Source organism: Chrysemys picta, chromosome 2 (assembly GCF_011386835.1).
Source record: "Chrysemys picta bellii isolate R12L10 chromosome 2, ASM1138683v2, whole genome shotgun sequence".
Taxonomy (NCBI): domain Eukaryota; kingdom Metazoa; phylum Chordata; order Testudines; family Emydidae; genus Chrysemys; species Chrysemys picta.
Genome location: NC_088792.1, coordinates 61,706,416 through 61,724,493, shown reverse-complemented (window position 1 = coordinate 61,724,493; position 18,078 = coordinate 61,706,416). Strand labels below are relative to the sequence as shown.

The window sequence follows — 18,078 nt, the reverse complement described above, 5'->3', positions numbered from 1 at the left end:
TTGGTCTAAAACTATTTAATAAACTAGACCCATTAACTAAATGAGCATTAAGATATCCCGATTCCCTAACATATGGATCATCAAATGTACTTAAATACTTAAAATCTGGATTAAAACTGTCCATAGTTAAATCATTAAAAGTGTCCCTTGTAAAAACCATCGGTAAGATAGATAAAATCTCCTCACCACGATCATCACAAACATTCTCCTCTACCTCCTCTCCATGCTCCACTGGGAGGACTTGATTCTCACTCTCATTCTCATGAGACTTCATTATAGTCCACACCATTTTATCCATTGGTCCAGCGACCCTGATCACACCCCTAATATATTTAACACTGTCGGCTGGGGCATCAAAGCCAACAGCGGGGGCGTTATTAACCCGGTCCAGCGCCAATCCGGTATAAAAATACTTTTTTCCATAGCTAAAAGATTTACCCTTCTCAGGGGGAAACTAACCCTTTCCAGGGGGAAACTAACCCGTACCTGGGGGAAACTTACCCTTTCCAGGGGGAAACTAACCCGTGCCTGGGGGAGGCTACCCTTACCAGGGGGGCATCCATGTGGCACCGTATGGGGCTGCCCAACCCCGTCCCACACCCCACTGAATGTGGGATGTGGGTTCGTCCTCCGCAATCCGCCTGGCTATCCAAGCCAGTTACCGACTCTCACCACGAGGAGGTAGCGGTTGGACTTGCAATCCAGAGGCTTTCCTCAAAGAGGGGTCCCAAACAGCATAATGTCGAGCTCTAACGGGCGTGTGAGAAAAGGCTCAGATCTTGGTAGGGGTTGCCCCTATTGACCGGGCTCACGCCCACCCCCACCTCACCGATAACCCATTCTCTCACTACCCTCAGGCAATGTTTCCGTCCAAGCCCGACAGCTGAGAGGGTCCAGAGACGCATGGGGAGCCATTAAGAGAGCCTCTTGTCTCTTGTCCCCCGACTTCCCCCTCCTGAGACCCTCCCCCCATCCTAACTGGCCCCCTAGGACCCTACCCCCTACCTGTACCCTGACTGCTCCAACCCTTAACCACACCCCCACCCCCAGACAGACCCCTGGGACTCCCACGCCCCATCCAACCACTCCCACCCCCCTGACAGCCCCCCCCCAGAACTCTGACCCATCTAAACCCCTCTGCTCCCTGTTCCCTGACTGCTCCGATCCCTCTCCCCACCCCTGCCACCTGACAGCCCCCCCAAGAACTCCCAAACACCCCCCCCGCTCCTTGTCCCTTGACTGCCCCCTCCTAGGACCCCTGCTCCTAACTGCCCTCCAGAATCCCACCCCCTACCTAAGCATCCCTGTTCCTTGTCCCCTAACTGCCCCCTCCTAAGATCCTCCCACCCTAACTGCCCCCCAGGACCCTACCCCCTACCTGTACCCTGACTACCCAAAACCTTATCCACACACCCCCCAGAAAGCCCCCCCCCGAACTCCCAACCCCCCCCCATCTTTTGACTGCCCCCTCCAGAACCTCCCTGCCCCTTCTCCAAGCCCCTGGGCCCCTTAACCTGCCGCACGTCCCGGCACGCTGGGCAGCAGGGGAGGAGGAGCGGGGGAGGAGCTCCAGACTGCCGGAGGCGATCTGTGTATGCAGGGAGGGAAGGAGGGAGGGAGGGAGGGAATGATCTCTGCTGCAGGGGAAGCGGAGGAGGGGCTCTCTCTGGCTGTCAGAGCCCCATGTAAGTGGCACGATCCAGCCGGCTGCCCTATTAGCCACGCGTGCTCTGCATGTGGGGGGGGGGGGGGAAGGGAAGTCTGGACATTTACAAATTCCCCCCGGACACTATTTTTAGCTCAAAAAGCCGGACATGTCCGGGGGAATCCGGACGAATGGTAACCCTATTCTTATCACTTAACTAGTTATAGAGGTATAAAAGAAAGAATCAAAATCACTGTCTGTCTGTGTAAGGGCCTTCTCGTACTGTGACAGTCTGAGGCTCTATTCTTAGGCTAAGTAGGCCTTTGGCTAAGCAGCAGAGGCAGCCATACGCTGAGAAGTGAACGGTCACATCTTCACATTCCAAAATAGTCACATGGAAAGAAGGTGCTATTGGGCTGTTAGGAATACAATCCTGTCCTGCTATTCCTATCACCTCCAGAGAAAGGGAAGAGCCTAGAAGATGTAAAAGGAAACTTAGTTTGATAGCATCCTGTCTGGCAAGAACTCACTTATAGGGTTACCATATCTCATAAATAAAAAAAGAGGACCCTCCACGGGCCATGGCCCCGCCCATTTCCCCACCCCTAGCCCCGCCCCAACTCCGCCCCTTCCCCCCACCCTAACTCCGCCCCCTCCTCCCTCCCACTCCCAGCCAGGGGGAAAGGGCTGCCCCAGTGCTACCAGCTTCACGGTTTGCCGGGCAGCCCCCAGACCCTGCGCCCCCAGCCGGCGCTTCCCCAGCGCAGCTGGAGCCTGGGAGGGGAAGCGCCCAGCCGGGGGCGCAGGGTCTGGAGGCTGCCCAGCAAACCGTGAAGCCGGTAGCGCTCGGGCTTTGGGCAGCCCCTATGCCTCCGGACCCTGCGCCCCCAGCCGGGCACTTCCCCTCCGGGGCTCCGGCGGCTCTGCGTAACTTACACTGTATAAGTTACACAGAGCCGAAGAGGAGCAGAGCCCCCGCAGCTGGAGGCTCTGCTCCTCTTAGGCTCTAAGAGCCGGGCTGCCCCAGCGCTACCGGCTTCGGGCAGCCCCCGTGCCTCCGGACCCTGCGCCGCCGGAGCCCGGGAGGGGAAGTGCCCGGCTGGGGGCGCAGGGTCCGGAGGCAAGGGGGCTGCCCGAAGCCGGTAGCTCTCGGGCAGCCCGGTTCTTAAACAGAGCCTCCAGCGGCTGCGGCTCTGTGTAACTGACACTGTGTCAGTTACACAGAGCCCCAGCGGCTGGAGGCTCCAGCCGCCCCCGCTCTGTTTAAGAGCCGGGCTGCCCAAGCGCTACCGGCTTCGGGCAGCCCCCGTGCCTCCAGATCCTGCGCCCCCAGCCGGGCACTTCCCGTCCCGGGCTCCGGCGGCGCAGGGTCTCCAGGCACGGGGCTGCCCGAAGCCGGTAGCTCTGGGGCAGCCCAGCTCTTAAACAGAGCCTCCAGCGGCTGGGGCTCTGTGTAACTGACACTGTGTCAGTTACACAGAGCCCCAGCGGCTGGAGGCTCCAGCCGCCCCCGCTCTATTTAGGAGCCGGGCTGCCCGAGCGCTACCAGCTTCGGGCAGCCCCGTGCCTCCAGACCCTGCGCCGCCGGAGCCCGGGAGGGGAAGTGCCTGACTGGGGGCGCAGGATCTGGAGGCACGGGGCTGCCCGAAGCCAGTAGCGCTTGGGCAGCCCGGCTCTTAAACAGAGCGGGGGCGGCTGGAGCCTCCAGCCGCCGGGGCTGTGTGTAACTGACACAGTGTCAGTTACACAGAGCCGCAGCCGCTGGAGGCTCTGTTTAAGAGCCGGGCTGCCCGAGCGCTACCGGCTTCGGGCAGCCCCCCTGCCTCCAGACCCTGCGCCCCCAGCCGGGCACTTCCCCTCCCGGGCTCCGGCGGCGCAGGGTCTGGAGGCACGGGGCTGCCCGAAGCCGGTAGCGTTCAGGCAGCCTGGCTCTTAAACAGAGCCGCCATTTTCCCGGACATGTTCGGCTTTTTGGCAATTCCCCCCGGACGGGGGTTTGACTGCCGAAAAGCCGGACATGTCCGGGAAAAAGAGGACGTATGGTAACCCTACTCACTTATCAATAGCTGGGATGTGAAATCCTCATTTCTGTATTGTTCTATCACTGTAGTCTCCACTTTCCCTATTGTTTGTCTGTATAATCTCTGTCTGATTCTGTGATTGTTTCTGTCTGTTGTATTAATTAATTTTGTTGGGTGTAAACCAATTAAGGTGGTGGGATATAATTGGTTAAATAACCATGTTACAATGTGTTAGGATTGGTTAGTTAAATTTCAGTAAAATAATTGGTTACGGTATAGCTAAGCAGAACTCAAGTTTTACTATATAGTCTGCAGTTAATCAGGAAGTGGGAGGGGGATGGGAACAGGGACTGGGGGTGGGGAAACTGGAATCACGTTTTGCTAAGGGGGGGGGGAAATGGGAACAGGGAATGGAAACAGGGAGACAGGCAAGGTTCTGTGGTGTCAGACCTGGGAAGGGGGACACTGAGGAAGGAAACTGGAATCATGCTTGCTGGAAGTTCACGCCAATAAATATCGAATTGTTTGCGCCTTTGGACTTCGGGTATTGTTGCTATCTGTTCATGCGAGAAGGACCAGGGAAGTGAGAGGGTGAAGGAATAAGCCTCCTAACAAGGGGGAAAGGAGGTCTGGTGCTGTCTGAATTTACAAGACAGCATGCCCCCAAAACCCACTCTCTCTCTGCCCCCACATACATACAACACTCTCCCTGTCACACTCCACCCCCAGCCCCATTTGAAAAGCATGTTGCAGTCACTTGCATGCTGGGATAGCTGCCCATAATGCATCACTCCCAATGCTGCTGCAAGTGCCGCAAATGTGGCCACGCCAGTGCGCTTGAAGTGGTCAGTGTGGACAGACTGCAGTGCTTTCCCTACTGCGCTCTCCGAAGGCTGGTTTAACTCAAAGCGCTCTACATCTGCAAGTGTAGCCATGTCCTAATACAGGATACCTCCTCCGGTTCCATTTCTGGCTGAATGGTCAGGAGACTGATTCAGGCAAGCAGCTCCTGCCTAGGGATCACTGGATATGGATTAACCGCCCACTCCCTTCTGACAGTGCTGATAGTCTTTAAAGCTTGGAACCCATGGGTTCTAAAATCCCAGATTTGGTGTGAGCTGGCTGCAGGGCAGGCAGGCTGGAAGCAGTGAATGGCAGGAGAGACAGGGTATCTAGTCCCGTTGCTGGCAGGCGGTGACAGGAGTATTGTCCGCTCCTAGGCCTTTTCTGCAGGCTGGGGTTACAAGTTAGGCCAGTTGCTGGGCCTGGAAGTGCTGTGCTGGCAGACTGCAGGCAGACCTGCTCTCCCCTCTGCTTCCCAATTGGTCTCTCCCACGTGGCGGGAAAGCCGAGCTATTCATAGCCTTCCTCCTCCTTTCCCAGAGCTCCCAGGACTCCAGGGGTGATTTAAAGGGCCAGGGGCTCCCAGTCACCCCCCGCTACCATCCCAGACCCTTTAAATCTCCGCCTGAGCCCCGCTGCTGGAGCCCCGGGGGTAACGGCGGTGGCCCAGGGCTCCAGCAGTGATTTAAAGGGCCCGAGGCTCCAGGCCGCAGCGGAGCCCTGGGCCCTTTACGTCACTGACAGAGCCCCAGCGTCTCTTGGCTGCTGCCGCTACCCTGGGGCTCGGGGCTCTGGCAGAGATTTAAACGGCCCGGGGCTCCGCTGCGGTAGCGGCAGCAGATGTAGTGTATTAAAGTGCTCTCCGTAGTAATGTGCTACTTATTGTGTACTGAGTCCAGAGAAGAGAAGAAAAAATGTAAGGTCTAGAAAACATGACCTATGAGGGAAGTAGCATCTTTTTACAAAAGCTGTTTCTTACAATTTGTACTATAAATAACTGCTACAGATAGCACATTTCTACAGGTAGCAGTTTCACATATACTATAGTGCAAGAAACTGCTACCTGTAGGCATTTGCTACACCAGGCAGCAGTTTACGACAGTAGCACAGTCCTACCCTGAGCAGCTTAATACACTACACCTGTCTGGTCCCGACAGGATCGGACCCTCTTACTTTCACCCACCCCCATTCCCCCGCAGTGGCCACGATCCCTTTGCTTTCAATGCCAGCGGCCAGGGCTCCCTTGGTGCGTGTCACTCCGAGCTGCCATTGGCCATGGAGCGCGCAGCCCGCAGAGACGCGGCCCCGCTCCTGCCGGGGAAGGTGCCCCGCTGCCCGCGTGCGGCGGCCGGGGAGCGCCGCTGAGCCCCCGTGGGAGGAGAGCGAGGAGCGCGGAGCGGCTGGGCGGGGGCTTTGCTCGGACACGCCGCTAGCGCCAGAGCGGCTGGAGCTTCCCCATCGCTCAGCCCTGGGCCGACCCCAGGCGGCTCCTGCCCGGAGCGGGGGGTGTGACTGTGGGGGCAGCTCGGTAAAGCCTGTCTCGGGGGATGGGAGAGATTCCGCAGCAGGAGACTGGCCTCGTCCCAGCGGTTCTGAGCCTCACCTGCCCGCTGCTCCCAGAGCGGGTGTGACTGCGCAGTGCCCACACCTGCCTTCACTCCCTAACCAAGGCAGAGTCCCGGGTGTGGTGTGTCCCAGACGCTGCTCTTCCGAAACCTCAGTGCCCGCGTTACCCTGCCCCTTATAAACAGCAGGCTGCTTCCCGCCGCCCAGTTTTCAGCTACCTTGTTTCCCTTCCTCCACGTACCGCAGGATCAGGTTTCAAGGTAATGCTCTGGGGCCCCCTTTCCACATCTCCTATCAGTGATTCCTTCCCCACAGTTACCCCCCGCCCAAAAAAAGAGTTACCTCCCCGACTCGGGGGAGGAAGTAGAAAATCACAGCATGAATGTGATCCGATGAAGAACAAGTTGACATCCCTTCACATTTTGAGGCCTTCTTCAGTGTGTTGGAAAATGTTTTGCTGTGGTTTGAAGGACAAGAAGAAAGTGATGCAGTGCACCATGCTGCAACTCGCACTGTACCTACTGTCAGTTCGAGATATTCAATTTTATGAACTTTTCAATGTTATGAACTCCTCAGTCCCCAATTAGTTTGTAAAACAGAGGTTCTGCTCTTTTTTGTGTGTAGACGCCCCAGCCAAGACTGGAGCCACATCGTGCTAAGCATTGTAAATACATGTTGTTCAACATTATCCAAATGCTTTTCCCTGCAAAATAAAATGTTGTCAAGGTTGACACAGTCCCACAGAAAGTTTAGATTTTGATGAAATGGCATTTTATGATGGGAAAATGTTCTACCTGAAAATTTTTGACCAGCTGTTATGTTAATAAGCAACTTTAAAAAATAAAGAACAGGGAAGCAAAGGGAAAGTGAGAGAAGGAGAAAGGGAAGAGTTGGCAAATAATTCCTGCAGTAACCGGATGAGATATAAGGGCCCCACTTATCACTTGGTAGAAGACCAGGGAAAGTTAAAGCAAATTGCATTATTTTTTTAAACCTCCTTTATAAGTAAAAGATGACCACAATTATTTAAAAGTTGAACATAACTGATAGTAGTGGACTGAAATAAATGCATTGGTAACTAGAACGGACATAAGCTTATAAATACAGCTTCAGTCTTTAACTGTTGTGGAAGAAACAAACTTTATTTTTAGGTTGGAAGCAATAAAATTAGAGACAGCTTTATTTAGGACATGCAATTGTAAAGGAAGAACGTAGCTGACAGAGAGCATTTTTGTTTTAGTTTTTTTAAAGTACAAGCAATATTACACAAGCATTTATATATTTTAGTGGCATGTATTAATTAAAAACATTTGTAGTTTGCTAATCTTATGTTTTGCTTATTTTTGTATTTTTTATTTTTGTTTTTAAATATTGCTATTTTAAGGCTGGGTTACATTGATTATTTTGCTGTTTTTATTTTCTTTTGACGTGAGCTTTGCTTTTATAGGTTCTGCGATATTAGGCTAAGACTTAACTTAATATTTGCTTTGTTTTTGATACTTAAATGGCAACTTAACCCCCCCCCTTTTTTTTTTTGCTTTTACACTCCCCCTTTTGTGCTTTTTTTTTAGCATAACTAACATTTTTAAAATTTTAATTGCATTAAGCTTTGTATTTTTGTTTTTAGCTTAGGAGGATTAGAATTCGCCTTATAAGTTTTAACTGGATATAACAATAATGCATGATTAGTATGAACATGAAAGTCATTTTTGTTATTACATTTATTACAACAACGACATATTTTTAGACTAAATAAAAGCAATACACCCATTAGTGTTTTTATTGTAATAATATGCTGGGGTTGTTTTACTGCCTTAGTTATATAGCACATTATACATATATAATGTACATTATAATTAGTACATAAAGTAAACACTTTATAGGCTGTATGAAAAGCATGTTTTTTTAATTAATATATATTTTGAAGCACATGGATTTACCCTGCAAGTTAGAAATTTTTTGAACCTTTGGTAAGAGTAAGCGCAAATTTTGTAGTTGGTTAGATATTAAAGTAGTTCAATTAAAAGAATTCGATACCTACAGTTTGATTTTAGGACTTGTTTGCAGGCCAAAAAATAATGTGATTTTTCGCGGTTATTTAAGGGCTTGGCAGGATTTGGTATGTGGGAGCCTACGCCTCTCCTATCGGCCCATATGCTTGGAAGGAGCACTGCGAGTACTTGCACATTTATTTTGAAAATTTTTAAGTATGTTTTTATGGCCACAAATTAGATGGCATTTTTGAAGTACTAGTAAGGGCAGTGGGCCACGCTTGCTGCTTGAGATTATTTTGAATGGCCATTAGTTGGTCATTTAGGAAATTTTGAATTTTTGAACATGCTAGATTTTATTGCAATTTTTTTTGCCTTAGTGATTTTTAATATTATTTTTGTTAACAGCTTTTGGGTTATTAAACTAAGGGCAGAAATAACATGTAATTTACCAACTGTAGCTTGCACTTGGGTTAGCTGTCCTTTAGTAATAAGACCAGTGGCTTTCTTTAGTTGGTTTAATTTTTTATTATGTTGTTGGCCCTTAAGAATATTTCAAATTGCTGCTGCACTATTTGCACCATTTTATACGTGGTTAGCTAAGCCTTTTTTTTTTTTTTTTTAGAGGAGACCTGGGCTTTTTGCTGTGCTAGCCAAATAGCAGCCCCTTTGAGCAATTTAGATACATGAAAGTCATTTGAAAGCTGTGTAGGGCCACGGTAAATTTTACAGTTTTTAATGTGACATTAATTATTGTTATTTGATATTTTAGTATATTTTGGGGGGGATAGCATTATATTATATTTATTGTTTAAATATTTTTAGGTACTTTTGAGAGGCATTAACATTAATAGCATAGGAAGGGGTATTTTGTAATATGGTACAGGTTAAATTATTAGTTACTGGGATTATTTTAGTACATGTAAAATTTTTAGTAGCAGAACATACTCTTTGAGTATGAGTTTGATTATTTATTATTTGGGTAACCAAAACAATAAGGACTTTTTTTTATATACTATAGACGTTTTGTTTGGCCATTCTATTAACCGCATTATAAAACTTTAATTTTAAATTTTTGAAGCTTATTTGTAGTGATGTTATATATTTTTATTTGTTTTGATTAGTTTTTTTTCTATTTAATTGTTTGCTTATATGGGATATTTTGAACTTTAAAAATAATTTTTATAAACAATATTTAAATAGATTATCAATGTGTGAAGGCTTTGGCCATTGGGTTTTATTAGATATATGGCATTGTTTGTATTTGGATGTATTACAGGGGTAATAGTGTAATGGAGGAGATGGCGGGAGTAGTGGCAACAAGGTGCCTTTGGTATTTGTTGTTTAAAATTTAATTAGGGAGGGCAATACATGCTGAAGGTACTTATTTAAAAACACAGGCCGCAGCCTGTAGAATAAACCCCAAAATGTAATTAATATCACATTCCTAAGCATGGGTTTTACAAGGTTTTTTTTTTGCCAGTGTATAATTTTTTGGTTTTTTTTTCTTAGGGTTAGTTAATAATATTTTTTGTAGTTAGGAATTTTTGGACTTTGGCAATTTTAGCGGAGTGAGGTTTTTTTTTTTTTTTTTAAAGCAGTTGTGGCTTAGCATTATAAAGGGGAGAGGTCACCAGCACATTACCCTGTAGTGCTTTGTTTTTTGTAGCAAATACTGAATTCAGGTTAGCTTTGTCAGTGGACAAGGGAGAGGTTACTAGCACATTACCTTGTTTTTCTCTTTTGCTGTTTAGGAGGAAAAGAAATACTAGGAGCAGAGACAGGCTGATTAATAGCAGGAGTGGAATTATTTTGAGGCGGAGGGTTTTTTTTTGCAGTGAGAAACATGGGTCCAGGCAGTTAGTTTTTGGCAATTTACAGTGGTGTTGGTAGTTAGCAGGACTTGGTAAGGGCCTTTTTAGCGTGGAGCCAAAGCAGTTTTTTGTTGGTTGACCTTTACATAGATCCAATTTTTTGGTTTCAAGGAGTGGCAGGGCCGCTAGGGTTTTTGGGTAGCGCTTTTTTTATTTGTGAGAAAAGAAACCTAACACATTTTATTAATGCTTGGCAGTGTTTTGCAGATTTTACAGCTGCTTGGGCATATTTAAGTCCCCCCCTTTTTTTTTGTTAGCCAATTTTTAGCTGTGAGCAGCGTCTTTGAATAGGGCCAGCATTTTATTTTTGGACTAAGCTTGCTAGCTATGGTTTTTTGGGTTTTTTGTTTGTTTGTTTGTTTTTTTGTTTGTTTGTTTGTTTTTTGGGGGGGAAGCTATTTGTTTGTTTGTTGCTGGGGTTGGCTTTTTTTAATTTATAGGAAATTTTTACTACGGTGCATCAGGTTTTTTTCTCTCCCTTTTTTTTTTTTTAACCTGAGGGCATCATCACAACCCCTTAGTCCGGACTGAACACACTTGTGTGCTTTCTTGAGGGCGTTATAGTCTGGAGGTAGCACCTCAAGGCCCCAACACAGCCAATTCTTATTAACTAAACTAAAATTTATTAAAATACTACAGAGAGAGTATGGTTAAAAGATCAATATACATACAGGCATGAATTCAATTCATTGAGGTGCAGATTCATAGCAGAGATGGTGAGCTTTGTAGTTGCAAAGAGTTCTTTAAGAAATAGTTCATAGGTTATAGTCCGATGTCCAAATATCATATTCAGGGCGTACCAGCATAACTAGGATCTTGGTCTTGCGACTCAAAATTCTCCTGATGAAATCCAAGTAGATCTGAAATGACAGAATCAAGACCCAAAGATCTTTTATACAATTTCATGTCTTTTGACAAGTTGGAGCTCCTCAGGGAACAAAAGGTAATTAGGATGACTTTGAAGGAGGTCCATCACCGGTACTTAGCTATACGAATTAACATAAGGCCATTTGCTTGTTCCTCCTCCATTCACAGTACATTTCAAAGAGAGATGAATACCAAGATATCCCATGTTTACAACTCATTTAAATGATAGGATGTTCTTTTGACCTCTGAATTATCAGAATACAGCATAGACAGGGACTGTTGATTACATTGTCAACCCTGCTCATACATATGTAAACACACAAAAACACAAACATTATCTCCCCACGTCTTTTGAGGGTATTTATTTTGCAGGATATTTAACCCTTTCTAGCCGTGCGTCACAGCATGTATATCCCCACCCCAGAGAAAAAAGTGTTCCAATTTTTCACACTTGTTATCTGGTTACACTAGCTTCAAGTCCCTTTCATCCAGGGGGATCCCAGTATAAAATCCGAGCGTGTTTAAGATATCCTTATGTGCATCATGAATCTCACAATCATGTCACTGAATCAAATTGCTGCCTTGCCAAAAGTGGCAAGAATGGAATGGATTTCTATTTTCTGTGAAGATGTATATGGGCATTGACTTTCAGTCAATGTCTAATATTTAATCTAGATAGTGGAATGGCAGAATAAGAGGCTAAAAATAATAGTACTTGGCATTTACAGAACACCTTTCATCAGAGGCTCTCATACTGTTCAAATACAGGAGTGGTAAATTTAACTTCAAACATACCTAAGAAACCCAAAGGAAATGTAAAAATAAGTTCACTATCTTGGTAATCCTTATGGGTACTTACTGGCTGTATTATTCTCTTTGGAGGACAAATGCCTGGGATGTCACCTGGCGTGGGGAATCTGCGGGTCGACGGGAAATGAGAGCACGGGTCTGTGATCAGCCCCAAAATAATCAGCCCCAAAATAATACAGTATGTTGAAAGTCCAAAACAGAAAGAATAAGAGGAGCATTCACAAAATCTCATTGAAAAATGGCTCAGGACTGTATTATTCTTAGTTATTTTGGATTCTACCTTACACCCAATAAGGGAGGCACAATTGGAACCAAAATACTTATGTCTTTTATTGTTACATATCCAGGTCCATTTCTACTGCAGTGCCCCAGAATTCAACATTCAAAGACATCACAGCTACCCGTACTTCCAAGGCTGCAAAAGAATGGATCCACCTTGCCGATGCTAAGGTAAGATGAAGGTTTTTAAAAATATATTTTAAAAACCTATTATTTGCTTCTGGATATTTTTCTTTATATGTCAAAACATGTTTTAAAAAAATCTGACACTGGTGTACAGCAGAGAGTAGCAGCTCTAAAAGTGTGGTGACTGTCTATTTGCACTCTACAATTTGCAAGGTGAATTGACATTTGGAGAAGTCACTTGGTTTATTCAGTCAATGCTCCCACGCATTCAAAGAGATTATTAAAAATTCCCAAACCTGTTAAACATTTGTTAATTTTATTGTTTTGTTGGTTTGTTATAAACTTAATTTTAAGAACAAGGAATTTAACTATAAGCGGTCTGACTCAGCTCCCATTGAAATCTATGTTCAAACTCCAATGCTGAAAGATCAGTCCTTTAGGCTTTGTCTATATAGCCACTTATGTCGACCTAACTTGGTTAGTGTCTACACTACAGCCTTGCTCCCGCTGATGTAAGTTCCCTACTACATCAACATAATAACTCCACCTCCAGGAGAGGCATAGGGCTTATGTTGTTGTAGTTAGGGCAAGGCAGTGTCTGTGTAGACACTGCTCCTTATGTCAACTGTTGGCTGTCAGTTCCTCTGGAGCCATGAAATTGACAAGAAAGTCAGCTCCTGGCTCCCCAGCTGGGTGGCTGGTCTCTGCTCCAAGTCAGGCTGCCACCCAGGGTCCCAGCTTGGGCTGCCGCCCAGGCTCCCCACTAGAGCCTTGCTGCCCCATGAGGTCCTGGCTGCTTGTTCCCAGCTGGGAGCATGGTAACCAGACTCTGGGTGTGGATCTCCCTGGCAGAGGTGAGAAGCCCTGGCGCTCAGCCCCCCACAATGCCCCTCTTCAGTTGGTGGAAGCACTCCTGGTGAGGACACGCACCTTTGACAGAAGGAAGGTAGTGTGGACATCAGCCAACACAGTAATTACTGCAGTGGCTGTAAGTCAACGTAACATAGATATGCTTAAGATTGGAGTGTAGACAGGCCTTTAGTTTCATGGGTAAAGCTTAACTTATCCTGCTATGACCATTTATTGTGGGAGTCAACAAACAACAGATGTTTTAATGGACGATGGGTGAGTTCCCAGAGGGCTGGAGAGGGCAAACCTAGTGCCTATCTCTAAAATGGGAACAAAGAGGACCTAGAGAATTACAGATCAGTGACCCTAACTTTGATAGCTAGAAAAATACTGGAACAAAGTATTTAACAATCACTTTGTAAGCACCTGGAAGATAATAGGGTGATAAGTAATAGTCTGCATGGATTTGCTAAGAGAACAATGATATCAGGCCAACCTAATTTTCTTTTTTGACAAGATTACTGGCCTACTGAATAGAGATGAAGCAATAAATATAATTTATCTTGATTATAGTAAGGCTTTTGACACTGTCCCATATGACAGTCTCATAAGCAAACTAGGGAAATGTGGGCTATATGACACTACTATAAGGCAGGTGCAGAATTGGTTGAAAAACCAAACTCAACAAGTAATTATCAATGGTTCACAGTCAGACTGAGAGGATTTATCTAACACATGAGAGGATTTATCTGTACTGGGGTCAGTACAATTCAACATTTTAGATAACTACATGGATAATGGAATGGAGAGTATGCTTATAACACTTGTGAATAACACCAAGCTGAGAAGGGTTGCAAGCACTTTGAAGGACAAGATAAGAATTCAAAATGACCTTGACAAATTGGAGAACAGGTCTGAAATCAACAAGATGAAATTCAATAGACAAGTGGAAAGTCACTTACGAAGGAAAAATCAAATACACAACTCCACAATGTAAAGACAGCCATACTACGGAAAAGGATCTGAGAGTTATAGTGGATCACAAATTGAATACGAGTCAACAATGCCTTGCAGTTAGGAAAAAGGCTAACCCCATTCTAAGGTGTATTAACAAGAGTGTCATATGTAAGACATACTTCCGCTCTACGTGGCTTTGGTGAGACCTCAGCTGGAGTATAGTGTCCAGGCTTGAGTGCTACACTGTACGAAATATGTGCACAAATCGGAGAGAGTTTGCTCGCCAGAGGAGGGCAACAAAAATAATAAAAGGTTTAGGAGACCTGACCCTGAGAAAATGTTAAAAAAATTAGGTTTATTTACTCTTGAGAAAAGACGACTGAGGTGGGACCTGGTAACAGTTTTCAGATATATTAAAGACTGTTATAAAGAGGATGGTGATCAGTTGTTCTCCATGTCCACTGAAGGTAGGACAAGAAGTAACGGGCTTAATCTGCAGCAAGGGAGATTTAGGTTAGATATTAGGACAAACTTTCTAACTATAAGGATAGTTAAGTATTGGAATAGGTTACCAAGAGAGGTTGTCGAATCCCTGCCATTGGAGGTTTTTAAGAGCAGATTAGACTAACACCTGTCAGGGATGGTCTAGATCAGGGGTCTCAAACACGCGGCCCGCAGGGCTCTTGCATGTGGCCTGCCAAGTTCCCCAACCCCCCCCCGCCCCTGTGCCTACCCATGGGATTGCCACCTATGGCGCTGCGAGCGCCGCGCAGCTCTCTGAAGCAGCTGGCAGCATGCCCCTTCGGGCTGAGGCGGGAGGAGGAAGGAGGCAGAGGGCTCCTGCATTGCCTCCTTCCAGGCACCGCCCCCCGCAGCTCCCATGGGCCGGGAACAGGGAATCGCAGCCAATGGGAGCTTTGTGGGTGGTACCTAGAGCAAGAGCAGTGCACGCACGGAACCCTGAGCCTCCTCCCTCCCCCAGGGCTGCAGGGATATGTTTCCAGCTGCTTCCTGGAATGGAGCGGCGTGGGGCCGGGGGCCAGGACAGGCAGGCAGGCAGGGAGCCTGCCCTGGCCCTGGTGTGCGCTGCTGCCACCCCGGAGCCGCTCTAGGTAAGCAGCGCCGGGCTGGAGCTTGCACCCTGCACCCCTCCTGCACCCCAACTCCCTGCCCTGAGCCCCCTGCCACATCCACACCCCTCCTGCACCCCAACCCCTGCCCTGAGCCCCCTGCCACATCCCACACCCCTCCTGCACCCCAACCCCCTGCCCTGAGCCCCCTACCACATCCCACACCCCAACCCCCTGCCCTGAGCCCCCTGCTGTATCCCGCACCCCTCCTGCACTCCCTGTCCTGAGCCACCTGCCTCACCCCTCACCCTCTTGCACCCCACCCACCAACACTCTGCCCTGAGACCCCGCTGCACTCTGCACCCTTTCTGCACCTCCCGGGCGCAGCGTTGGGTTGCGGACTTCAGGGAAAGGGTTGGAATGGGGCAGGGAAGGGGTGGGAAGAGGTGGGGCAGGGACAGGGCCTAATGGAAGGGGTGGAGTGAGGGTGGGGCCAGAGGCAGGGGGGGCGTGTGTCAGCGATGCGGCCCTCGGTTCAATGCACTAGTCCTCATGTGGCCCTCATGGTCATTTGAGTTTGAGACCTCTGGTCTAGGTATACTTGGTCCTGTCTTTTCACAGGAGATCAGCCTAGATGGCCTCTCAAGGTCCTTTCCAGCCCTACGTTTTATGATTCTATATGACACAAATCCCACAATGGGAAAGTGTAAACAGGAAGTTAAAATGGAACTCTATATGAAACCTTAAGTATGTCATTTGCTACTGTATCTGTGTAGCCTCTAGGCTTGAATTTACATCTACTGGACCTTGCCTCTGAATCTTTAAAGTAATATTGGTCTGCCTTCAAAAAATAATTTGTTAGAGAGATTAAATGGTAAAGAGAGAAATGGTCTGTTTGTGTTCGCTGTGTCCACATTTGCCCATTGGAAGATCTCTGTATGGCTTTCAGGAACTCAGAAGTCAACCAGAATTTATTTTAATTTGAAAGACTAATTATTTCCAAACCAATGCAATGAAGATTGGGTTAAAATTGTACACTTATAGAGAGGTATATTTCTACACCTCAGTAAAAATAATGCTATACCCCAGAAGACTCTTTCAACTCGTCTCCATTGATTTCCAATTGAGGACCAATAGCTCCAGGGATTTGGAGATATCAGTAGACCTGTTACTCTGTTTCAAATCTCAGGTGACAACTGGAAGCAGCAGTTGGTGATCAGCTGCACAGGCGGCAACTTTCCTTGGCGCCGGTGGGTGCTTGCGCCCCCAGCCCCGCCCTGACTCCGCCCCCTCCCTAACCCTAATGGACCCCTCCCCAAATACCCACCCTGGCCCCGCCTCTTCCCTGAGTGTGCTGTGTTCCTCCTCCTCCCCCCTCCCTCCCAAAGCTTGCCGCGCGAAACAGCTGTTTCGTGGCGCAAGTGCTGGGAGGGAGGGGGGAGAAGCAGGACGCGGTGGCGCGCTCAGGGAGGAGGCGGAGACGAGGTGGAGGTGAGCTGGTGTGTGGGGGACAGGCCTGGGAGCTGCCGGTGGGTGCAGAGCAACCACCAATTTTTCCCCATGGGTGCTCCAGCACCCACGGAATCAGCGCCTATGATCGGCTGTGACTACTAGAGACTATGGATGGTTTAGTGACTAGGAACTCTACCTGGAACTTAGAAGACCTGGGTTCAAGTCCCTGCTCTGTTACAGGCTTCCTGTGTGATCTTGGGTAAGGCACTTGGCCTCCGTGTTGCAGGTCCTCACTTATAAAATGCAGATAATAACACTTCCCTACCTCACAGAGGTTGTGACGCTAAGCACTGCAGTATTTACACACTGATGTAATAACCTTTGAACAAAGTATGTCTTGTGAGATATCATTTGAAAACTAATTAATCCTGATCATTAACATTCTTATGTGATGTATGTATGCAATGTGTATTAAGAGTTATGAATATATGCTGGAATTATTATTAAAGTGTGTCAGGGGAGTTTACAACAAGACAGCAGAGGGAGGAGATGGCAGGAAACAGAACAATTTGTATTTCAGCAAACACAATTGAGGGAAGAAAGAGCATGTACTTCCATGTTGCCTTCCTCACAACTTGAACAAACTTCACTTTGAGGGGTAACCTTCAGAAGAATCTATTTTAAAGGTTTGCGTGTGTATAAACATAGGCGGTTGAACCTCAAGTAATAAGCAATTGAATCAATGGATTGTAAAAAATATTACTGTATTATAAGTGTGTATAGACCAAGGTCTTTTCTGAAAGCTAATGACACACTAGTGATAATATCATTACGAAATGTGTGTATTACCACTATCTGAGGACATATGGATACTTAATGATGTTATGTTTTAAATTCTGCAGGCAAACAGGGAGAAACAGGTTCCCTCCCATACAGGAGAGGAGGCAACTATTTACCTGTCTCCTGTGTAAATTAAGCATGATGGAATCAAAACAATGGAAACTCCAGTTACATACAGGGGGCTGGGAAGCCCATAGGAAGCAAAGAACAACATGAGGTCATCCTGCCTCTTGAAATAAAATTCATTGGACTTTGGAAGATATGAGCATAGACAGAAGGGTTCTTTGGCATCCATCACTAGACACACAAGGGAACCAATCTCTTGCAAGCTAAGAAAGATGGGTCCTTCAACCAAGGGTGGGGAGGGGGTGAAGTCTTTGGAACTGAATAAAGATGTGAAACCTGATTTGGTAAAGATCTTTCAGCCTAAGAAGACAAGGAAAGCCAGCACCTTGTACTTTTGTGGAAGGTCCGGACTGAAGGAATGTCAGCCATGGCTGGGAAGAAGAATGAGAAACCGTCTTGAACAAAGCCTGTAACTTGCTAGATTAAGGTTTAGACTTTTAAAAGCATGTTTTCACTTTGATTTGCTGGTAACCATTTCTAACTTGATTCCTTTTAGTTGGCATCACTTAACCTATGTCCTATTGTTAATAAAATTTGTTCTATTTTTATTATAAACCAACTCCATGGTGTGTTAACTGGAGTAAGTACACCCTTCCCTTTAAAGTTAATAGGCTGTGATATGCTTTTGGGTCTTTAGAGGAACAAATGGACCTTTTTATTTCTCTGAACTCTCCAGGAGAGGTCTGGATAATAGAGAACACACTGTTTGGGGAAAATTCAGGACCAGGAGTGTGTTGCGGTCATCTTTCTGGTTGTAACCAA

General features: G+C 46.9%; 1 protein-coding gene and 1 long non-coding RNA gene across 4 annotated transcripts in view; one reads left to right on the top strand and one right to left on the bottom strand.

Moving 5' to 3' along the window:
- The window catches only part of LOC101949395 (ATP-dependent translocase ABCB1-like), a 232,472-nt gene that overhangs the window by 65,017 nt on the left and 149,377 nt on the right, over positions 1 to 18,078 (bottom strand). For 2 of the 3 annotated variants that reach the window (XM_065583291.1, XM_065583295.1), the window contains exon 1: positions 6,113 to 6,249. The exons of the other annotated variant lie outside the window; for it this stretch is intronic. The gene's annotated coding sequence lies outside the window, so the exon portion shown is untranslated. Of the gene's footprint in view, positions 1 to 6,112; positions 6,250 to 18,078 lie in introns of those variants that run through there. 3 annotated transcript variants of the gene reach the window in all.
- Positions 6,201 to 17,982, top strand: LOC135981332 (uncharacterized). The gene is made up of 3 exons (XR_010598293.1): positions 6,201 to 6,335; positions 11,965 to 12,067; positions 17,253 to 17,982. It is a non-coding gene; the product is annotated as an uncharacterized LOC135981332 (long non-coding RNA).